This window comes from Gossypium raimondii, chromosome 6, assembly GCF_025698545.1.
Source record: "Gossypium raimondii isolate GPD5lz chromosome 6, ASM2569854v1, whole genome shotgun sequence".
Classification (NCBI taxonomy): Eukaryota; Viridiplantae; Streptophyta; class Magnoliopsida; order Malvales; family Malvaceae; genus Gossypium; species Gossypium raimondii.
Genome location: NC_068570.1, coordinates 17,107,389 through 17,115,425, shown reverse-complemented (window position 1 = coordinate 17,115,425; position 8,037 = coordinate 17,107,389).

The following is an 8,037-nucleotide window of genomic DNA, read 5'->3' as shown; positions in this document are numbered from 1 at the left end:
TTAATTAAACTTTTAGGAAATAGAAGAATAATTATTGTGTTGGGTCAATTATAAGTATTGGTTAAAAGACTAGAGAACACAAAATATTGTATCAGTGCACAAGACGGGTCCAACAGACCCATCCCATGTGAAAGGGGCAGCAAATCCTAGTATTCCTTAGGGTATGCCACTGCCATTGATATTTCAGATATAGCGGAATATTGTATTTAAAAAAATATATTATTATTTAATTATCCATCATTAAGTAAAACTCATGTGCTATTTTCCTATAAAATGAAACCATGGGATGACCAAATTACACATGTTGAGCGTCATTACTCTATTAGAAAATAGTAGTAATTTATTTATAAGAATAAATTCTATTTTCTGAAAAATTCAAAGTTTTCAGTTTCCCGTAGAGAGAAATAAATGTTCTCAATAAAAATTAATTGAAGTTTTCATTATGTGCATTTAGTTTATTTTGTTTGAGCCCACACTCAAAGTAATTCAAGGTTAGAGAATAGCGAAGAAGATTGTTTGGTAGAAAGCTGGAAAATAACTTAGATCACCTCGAACAAAGCACAAGCGATAATTTTGTTTAGGGTTTATTACTATAAATATCACATGGCTCCTTTTTAAGAAAAATATTTTTGTTGTGCTTAAAAATACTATTTTCTAAACCGATTTTTCTTATAGGAAGTTCAGTGTTTGGGCAGGTGTTGTTGTTGTAGTTGTCGACAACGCCATGGCACCAACAAACAGTTGAAAAAAGGACTAGAAATCAATTAAACTGAATGGATCGAGAATTGATTGGGGTATCATTCTGGAGAGAGGCATCAAACTAATTGACCCATAAACTAATACAGATCGATTAACTCGTGCTAAAAAATTGATTGAAATAACGGTTGAACCAATTTTTATTTTTTAAACATATATATATTTTATTTTTATGAAGTTTTTAATGATTTATTTAATCGAATTGTATAAACCAATCAAACTATTAATCTTGTAACACCTAAAAAATTACCAATTTACTGTACATCGCTATAGCAAGGAATTTAGTAGAATTTTGATATAATGAATTAAATTAATTTTAAATCTTTAAAAGAGAATTTTGGTTCACTGAATTGTTACTGGTTTAATTGGGTAAAACTATGAAGTGAAAGGTAATTTAAACATTTAGAACCTATTGAATTTTGAAGCATTAAATTAGAAGAAATTGTCACATGTTCAAATGAATAATGACGAATATCATCTCTTTTCTTCCATTTAGCAACCGAGGGAGAAGAGCATTCTCCCTTTTTCTTCATTTTAAACCCTATACACATTTCTCACCTCACTTCTCATCAGTTTTCACCAATTACTGCTAATATCTTCTTAACAAAGCTTTTATTGGGCATCTCCACCATCCAAGTAATTAGGGTTTAAAGCCTAGTGATAGGAGTGAGAAAAGAGGTAATTAAATTATGGGTTTTGAAGATCTCATCTCATGCATGCATAAATCCTTGTTTATTTCAAGATTTGGGTTGTAAAGCCACATTAATCGCTATTTAATATTTATGCTTCTTTATGAAATTTCTGTTAATATTCATGAAAATTGTTGAAGAAGAACCAAAGAAAACAAGGGGAAGGAAAAAATAGTGAATTTTGTAATAACCCATTTTCTAGTGGTGTCGGCATCACAATTTCGATGTGAAAGTTAATCTTTTAATATTTATGAGATTATTTGAGTGCCTTACTAAATTTAGGTCTAGTAATTTTTATTGTTTGTTTTGTTAATTAAAGAAAAAAAGATAAATTGTAAAAACTATAAAATCCAGTTGCTATGTATTTAAAAAGGGCTAATTGTTTATAAAAGCATAATTGGAAGTATTTAAATGGTAATTGTGGACGGTATCGTGCTTAATAAATTAAGTTTTATAATTAAAATGTTATTAAAGTTAATGTTAAAATATTATAATAATAAAAACAAATGAATTAGGTGTTCATCTTCTTTATGTTTTCAATGTGTTGGCCGAACCACAATTTTTGGAGTTGGGAGGATCAGCATTGTCTCTATGTTTGCATGTAAGTGTTTTCCTAGTCCGTTTTTCATGAATTTTGTATTTTTGTGATTGTTGTTTCGATATCTAGCTAGAATAGAGATTATTTTGTGAAACTGTCAAAGTTTATAAAGTTTGTCATTGATGTTCTTAAATTTTTCTTGACGTTTATTTTTGAGTTTGAAGCTTGATGATGATTTTGATCTAGTTTGTGAAGTGACTTGATTAGTTTTTATGTTTAGAGATTAAATTGAAATTAAGTTAAATTATACATGGTTTTCTTGGAAAATTTCAGCATGTAAAGACTGCTTTTGGGTGTTAATGAATTCGGCACATGGGTATACAAATTAATTGTGAAAGGAATCATGTTTTGGTCATAAGAATCAAATTGAATAAAATGCAAAAATTTGAGGCAAATGTGAAAAAAATTGTAAATAGGAATACATGTGCATTAAATTGAATATTATATGAAGTTAAAGCTAATAAATTGAAATAAACTACTTTATAGATCAAGAACCAGTAGATAATCATGGAAAAGGGAATGTTACTTATTAGTCCCTAAATTTTTCTATTTCTGCAGTTTAGCCCTTGTAAGTTCATACAGTTTAAATTAAAATAATTTGTAATATTATATTGACTTGTGAATTATGACTTGTTGAATATCCGTATATATATAATGTAATAATCATAAAGTTAATTCAAGGTGAGATATATAATTGATTTGTAAGATATTATGCAATTACTTGTATCGAGCCCGGATGAATATAGGATAGGATACAATTGGCATGCCAATAGGTTATATTGTGTGTGGTACGGGATTGGCTTGTGATGAGATGATGATTATTGACTTGTTACTATCCACTGAATATACCAGAGTCCAACATTTATTGTGGACTATCGTGTTATATTTGCAGTGATTCTGGTGTGTTACTGGGGTGGATGTAAAGCCTACGGGCTTGGCACTTGGTGCCGAGGCATGTTTCTGGAGGGATATTAGCCTACGAGCTAGGCACTTTGTGCCTAGGCATGTTCTCAGTTGGTTTGGCTCGTTTGAGCTTTTTGGCGTGTCTTAGGTGGATAACCGCATATCCGTATCTATTCATATCGTTCATTGGGTAGTTTTTAATGACTTGTTATTGAATTATAAAAATGTTTGCATGATTTTCTGATATTATACCCTGACTTGTTATCGAATGATCTTGAATGATTGAATAGATTATGCAACTTGTATGTATGTAAAACTCACCTATTGAATGGTTGTGGTTGATAGGAGTAATGTTTATTAACATATTTATTATACAATTTGCTATGTTTATTCGGTAAATTTTAACGTTTCAACCTGTGAACTTACCAAGCTCTTAAAAGCTTACTCGTGTCATTTTCCTATTTCCTTGTAGATATTGATATGTTTACTTTTGGGTTATGTGGCATGTAATGGTTTGCCTTGTATATGTTGTGAATACTTACGACAAGTGGTACATCTTATACTTGTGTGATGTTGTTTAAGCTTGGTTTTAGCTTACTTGTGTATATGTCTTTGATTATGGCTTGTAAAAGTCCATATATATATATATATATGTTTTGGTCATTTTGTTTATACTTCTTGTGAGTGAATAGGTTATGGTAGCATTGTATGTGAATGGAATGGATGAATTGGTAAATTTGACATGTGTTTAAGGTAAGGACTTGTGATCTTTCATGTGAATAAGCTTGGTGTATGAATTATGGTGCCAATAAGGGTATATTGGTTAGGCACTTAGGTTAAATGTTTTAGTATGTTTTAAGCTTGTTTAAATGTGTTTTGAATGCATATGAGTGATTGATTTTGGATTGGCTTGGCACCTAAGAAATGAGTAATGTTTTGCCTTGTCACTTAAATTGTCGCAACTCCGATTTTAGGATGTTACAACACCACTGTGATGAGGTCACTTAAATTGTCAAGGGTATTTTTGTCTGTACAGATTTGTTATAGCATGTCTGGATTATTGTATGGAGCTTAAAAGATTCATTTAACAGCTCGACTGTAAAGAACAAATCGGAGAACATTAAAGGGGACTTCTCCACTTTATCTTAGTTTAGTTTTTCTTAGATTATGGTTTCAAAATTAGTTTTCTTTGTAAACTTTCGATTTTAATTTCAATTGTAATTTTATTCAGTAATTTTTGTGTTCTTTGATTCAAATTGTGGATCACTCACTACTTGTTATGGATTTCAGTTTTTACACACAATCAACATTCAGGATCAAATCGCTTCTTTGTATTTTGATATTTATTAATGTTCTAAAATCAAATTAGGGATTTCAGTTACTAGATCCATGGGCAACTAAATTTCAAGGGGAGATCAACAAGTAGATGTGGGATTAGTTGTAACATCCCAAAAAAACCGGGTTAGAAGAAATTGAGTTTTGAAACCTAGAGTGGTTATGTTCTGAGTTTGAGTTAAGATTTTGAAATTTTAACAAGTGAATTTGATTTGGTTCAGTGGTTAAATTTTTTGGTTATGTATGCAAGGTTCTGAGTTCGAATCTCATTCATTGAAATTTTGCTATTTTAACTACACCCTATTTTTAGAAATATGGGTTATAAGTTATTTTCGATCAAATGATAATAAGAATAAGTCTGCTAGTTCAATGGTTAAGCTTATGTATACATTCTAGTCTTATGTTCAAATCCCAATGAAAGTAATATGAAAATGTTTTTATTTTGTTGCCTCGTGAGGTAGTTTTGGTTGGTTTTAAATTAACCAAAGTTTCTCAACTTCTTTTTTTTCCTGTTACGTTCTTTCTATTCTTTTTGTTCTTAACTATTGTTCTTTTCTCTTATCTTTTATTTGTCAAGTTCTTCCACCTATGATTTTCTATTGAATCGTTGTGGCATCGATTCTTCTAACTTCCTTACGCTGTTCATCTGTAATCAGTCATGTAAGTATTCTTTGTCAAGTTCCTGCGTGAGTTTGTTGTTGGATGGGGTGGTAATTCGTTTTTTTGTGATGAAAACGTTAACTTGCATCACTCTTTGTTAGGCGAAGGTCTTGATTTTAACGTTTTCTCGACGGCTTAAGGGCTGTGAAATTGCATTTCGATTATCGGTAAGTGTGTAGTCTGATTTAGGGTTTGTGCATCGAAGTTCTTCGACATAGTTTCGGTTTGAATGATAGTTAGCTCTTTGGTTTGATTAATTCGTCTGAATAGTCAATTGAATGTTGTTTTTAAGTGTCGGGATCACTCTGGCTATTTCTACATCGAATCTGTATCAAGCTGAAAAACATGGCCTTCGACGCCATACGGTCGTATCGTCGTTCGAATCTAACGAAGGCCTTCCCCAGAGTCCGTATGATATGTATTAAGCTATAAACCTCAGTATCTATTGATCTGTTAGTGTATAATTTGTTATCGGTATGTATGTCTATTCTGATATAAGTTAAGTAATGATGACTTGCTAATGTATAATGTGCCTCTGTTTAGATGCGTTAAGGTATGTGTCTTATCTAGGTACGTTTCGTATTCTGCTAAGTTTGTTGGTGTACCTCTGCGTCGTTCAGTTGATTAAGAATATGTGATATCTGAATATGTTAAATTAATTGGCACTAATTCTGATTCTGATTTGTAATCATGCATGTGACTTCATGGAAAATCTGATATGATTTGTTGAGGTTTGATAAATCTGTTTTACAAAGCATGGACTCACATGCCTACTGATTTTGTTGTTGTATGATAGCATGACCTACATACTTATCACTCTAATTCTGTGTGTACATGCCATGACACATTGCATGGGATTTGGGATGATGTTTAAGGAGGAAAATTATGTACTGGCAGTTTAAAGATCTGCGTATGTAATGGCTTGACCACATATATTTGATTTGACAATTTTGTAACAGCTCGTTTTTAGTGAAATTGGAACAGTAGTTTCGAGACCACAAATTCGAGCCTGAAAGGAAAATTATTTTAATATTTTTGCATTGTTTGCATCATGATAGGAAAGACATATGAAAATTTTGTTACGAAAATTTTACCTATTATATGTTTAATTCTATAGAAAGGCCAAATTGCATAAAATGCAAAAGTTGAATTCTAGTAGCTAGAGGGATTAAATAGCTATTGAATTCAAAATTTGAGGTCCTTATAAGGCAAATAGACCATTAATAATAGTTAGTAGATATTTATGATGATTCATCAATGGAAAATTAGAAAAAAAAAATGACTAAGTTGGAAATTGAAATAATTAAATATGATAATAAACTAATATCATCTTATTTCATCATCTTCCCCAAATTAAAATAGCTAAGAGAAAGTGAGTTCAAGCAAGTTGTTTTGGCTCAATTAGGTATGAATTCTTGTCTTATTTTTAGTAATTTTTATATTTCCGGGATCGTAATAACCTAATCTATCTATTTTGGGGTTCAATTTGCAAAGTTATTATAATGGTCTAATTTCGCTCGGGCCCAGTTTACAAATAAATTACAAAAAAAAAAACAAATTACATTAAACCCAAAAATCCCAATTTCTAAACCCAAAATTAACCCAAACCCTAACCCAAAGTCTTATCCCACAACTTAAATATTTTTAGAAAAAAAACCTAAACCCTAATGCCCCCATATGCGCCGCACCCCTTACTGCCACCTACGTGCCTCCGCAGCGCGCCCACTGCTCGAGGCCTTGTCGCATTGCACCAAAATGGCAAGATCCCTTCTGTTGACTTCGCCTTGCCTGCAAAAAAGGGACAGAAACAAAAGAAAAAAAGCAACAGAAACAGTAACAAAACAGTGAAATAGGACATGTAAATCAGCTATAAAAGCCCCAACAAACAATGTAATATTTTTACGGAGAAAATCAATACAAAAAATATATTTTCAAAGGTAGTTTTCTTTTTTTCATTCTTTCTTTTTTCGGTGTTTATTTTTTTTCCATTCTCATTTGTTTAAAGAGAAAACAGAAAATATAAAAAGGGAAAAGGGAATAAAAAACGTACCTTTTTGCGGGAGGTCCGCCGATTCTGATGAAAATCAGTGTTTTTTAGGGTCTTGGAGTCGAAAAGCCCAAAAAATGGCCTTTTCCTGACTTTTCGGCCACCGTGGACGGCGGCGCCGTTGTTGGCGACCTGCGGCCGCCACGATGGTCCAGCGCCGGAGCCATGGCCGGATTCCTGAGAAGAGGGGAGGTTTTGAGAGTTTTTTTATTATTTTTTTAAGAAAAGAGGAGAAATGAAAATTTTCAAAAAAAAATTTGGTTTTATAGAAGGTTGAAACAGCGCCATTTTGAGCCTTAACTCCAGTGGCCAAAATGACCCCGTATAAGGCCCTTAACCCGCGTGTCAACCAGACCCAGGGGAAGGATCCGCGTGTTTTGCTTCGATGGGCAATTTTTGCCTTTAGTCCTTCCATTGTTTTAGCCTGCTTCAATTTAATACCTTTTTTGTTTTTTTTATCACCTAATCTTACTTTATTTTCAATTTGGTCATTGGACCATTTGAAGAGACGGACAGCTGAAACGGTGCCGTTCTGATGATTCAAAACCCGACTTGGTTTCTAGATAGGATCCGCGCGTTTAATTTCTTCCCTAGTCCTTCTGATTCAAATGGTTTACAACTTGGTCTTGTTTCTTATTTGTTTTATTTTTGTCCTACGATTTTGGTTTTGTTACTTTTTAATCCTTAGTAGCTTTTTATTACTTATAATTTATACTCCCTAATGTCATTTTAAATTCAATTTGATACTTGATTCTTGTAAATTGTTTTATTATTATATTCATTATTGTCATTTATTAATGTGACATTTCATTCATGTATCATTTTAAATATTACATATTTCTTACCCAAATTTGTAAAAAAATAAATTTCAAAAATAAAGGTAATATTCCGTATTTAGAAATTCGAGAAGTCGTGCCCTAACTTACTGGGTTTCCATTTTTCTTGCATTGAACTTAAATAATCGAATATCCTTTTAAAATTAAAATAAATGAGGTTTAAATAAAAAATAAAAGACAAGATTATTCTCAAAAATACGAGGTGTCGTGTCC